The following is a 2,509-nucleotide window of genomic DNA, read 5'->3' on the forward strand; positions in this document are numbered from 1 at the left end:
ATTTGATAAACTTCGGATCCAAGCATCACAAGAATGAGTATCAAAAGTGTGTGTTGGAATAATAAAATGTTGATAAGGATTGATTATATCTTATTATCATGTAATATCAAAGCTTATAAAGTCATGTTAAATAAAACTTAAGATTTAAACATTTTCCATAATCATGATCTTATATACATAAGATTACATATTATCATAGTTTAGATGATATGTAATGGTACGCAGTCTAATTCAAATTGAGACAGAGGCAAGTTCTTCCCTTTTGAATCAGGTAGATTTATGTTGAATTTGAGAAATATTTACTATTCGAAAAGAGTAAAAACACATTCCTTATCTAAGATTCAAATTTATTTCTGAACAAAATAATTATTATTTTTATCAAACCACTCTTTTTTCTCATATTTTAATATTGGATTTTCCTATATAGTAAAATATTTGAACTCATATTATCACAAATATCAAAATATGTAAATATATATAAGCTTATGAAAATGATGAATAAAATTTTTACGTTAAACATTTTATAATCTTTCTTATTGTATTGTTTTTTCATTTTATTTAATAAAAAGTTATTACCATAGATACGAGTAAGTAACACATTATATCTTTGTGAAAAATGTTAATCTCAAAAGTAATTACAAAACATTTTTGACTACAAATAATAATTTCCATTGACCATACCAAACATAATATACATGGTTAATATTTGACATGTAAAATCAATTGAAATTAAAATTAATATGTGCAACTTAATACTAAGATCTAAGTAAATATATTGAAATTATTACTTTTTTTAATTATTAAAAAGAAACCAAAATAGGTTGACAAAAATTAAAATTGCCTCCAAACTAGCTTCCAACATATTGTTGTTGTGCAAGCCAAGAAGGTACTGCTATCAGGATATTGTGCAGCTATATGTCAAATACGAAACTAAACTATTTTTGATCTCCCTAAAGTTGTATGACTTGGCCCAACTTCGGGTCTTGAATAATAGTATCAATACAGTTAGAGGTGTCAAAATGGGCATGGCCAGTCCAGCCAGCCCACCAAAAACCCACAAATTTATAGGATTTGGATAACATTTTAGGTACTTTTTGTTAAATCCGGGCTTTCTAGCTCGAACTGATCGGACTATATTAAACCAAGTTCGGGTTGGTCTTATTCGGGAGGGTTTGGGCTACTCGCTTTCCCTTATTTTTTAATATTTTCGGGACCTTTGGCTTGGTATTAAGCCTTAGGTAAAAATTATATTATAAAATAACTTATAATATAAAATATATAATAAACTAGTAAGTTACCTGTACATTCGCATGGTGCAGTTCCCTCTTACGCATGCTTAAGATCAATAATGTCTAAAGTAAATTTAAAAAACATATATGTATTGATTAAAGTATATAAGAATATATGCATTAATAGGTTGGTATATTTGAAACAAAGATATCATCATATATATCAAAAGGGGAGTTGATATAACAAAAGTTGATTGAAATGACATGTGTTATGATAAATATTGTGTTATGAACTTTGAATAGAAAATAGAGTGATGTCTATAATATAAATATTTATAAATTACAATAATGTTTTAAAGTTAAGTATTATATTATTTTTCCTATATTCCATAATATCTTTTGTAACCACAATAACAAAATAGTATATCAAATCAATTGAGAAGACATTAAACCATGTAGATTCCACTTTTCATTTCTTAATTGTGTATTTAATTATATTTAACTTCTACAACAAAAATATAATAAAGAAAATAGTTTTTTTACAACTAAACTAAAATACAACATAATTTTTTACCATTGAGAACTCCACACAAGCAAATTTAACATTCGTACATTCGCATGGTGTAGTTCCCTCTTACGAATGCTTAAGATCAATAATGTCTAAAATAAATTTAAAAAACATATATGTATCGATTAAAGTATATAAGAAGATATGCATTAATAGGTTGGTATATTTGAAACAAAGATATAATCATATATATCAAAAGGGGAGTTGATATAGCAAAAGTTGATTGAAATGACATGTGTTATGATAAATATTGTGTTATGAACTTTGAATAGAAAATAGAGTGATGTCTATAATATAAATATTTATAAATTACAATAATGTTTTTAAAGTTAAGTATTATATTATTTTTCCTATATTCCATAATATCTGTTGAAAGCACAATAACAAAATAGTATATCAAATCAATTGAGAAGAAATTAAACCATGTAGATTCCACTTTTTATTTCTTAATTGTGTATTTAATTATATTTAACTTCTACAACAAAAATATAATAAAGAAAATAGTTTTTTTACAACTAAACTAAAAGACACCATAATATTTTACCATAGAGAACTCCACACAAGCAAATTTAACATAATAGTTCACAACAAAAGTATTGATAAATAGCATACAAAAGATCATCATATAGAAATTAAAGAATAACGATCATATATTACGATGGTTATTATACTTTGACATATAAAGTTCATTCTAAACTTGTGTCTATATTAC

General features: G+C 25.0%; 1 long non-coding RNA gene across 1 annotated transcript in view; it reads left to right on the forward strand.

The window, feature by feature from the left end:
- Positions 1-2,509, forward strand: part of LOC109347807 — a 22,985-nt gene that overhangs the window by 361 nt on the left and 20,115 nt on the right. The gene's annotated exons all lie outside the window — the stretch shown is intronic.

This window comes from Lupinus angustifolius, chromosome LG05 (genome assembly GCF_001865875.1).
Source record: "Lupinus angustifolius cultivar Tanjil chromosome LG05, LupAngTanjil_v1.0, whole genome shotgun sequence".
NCBI lineage: Eukaryota > Viridiplantae > Streptophyta > Magnoliopsida > Fabales > Fabaceae > Lupinus > Lupinus angustifolius.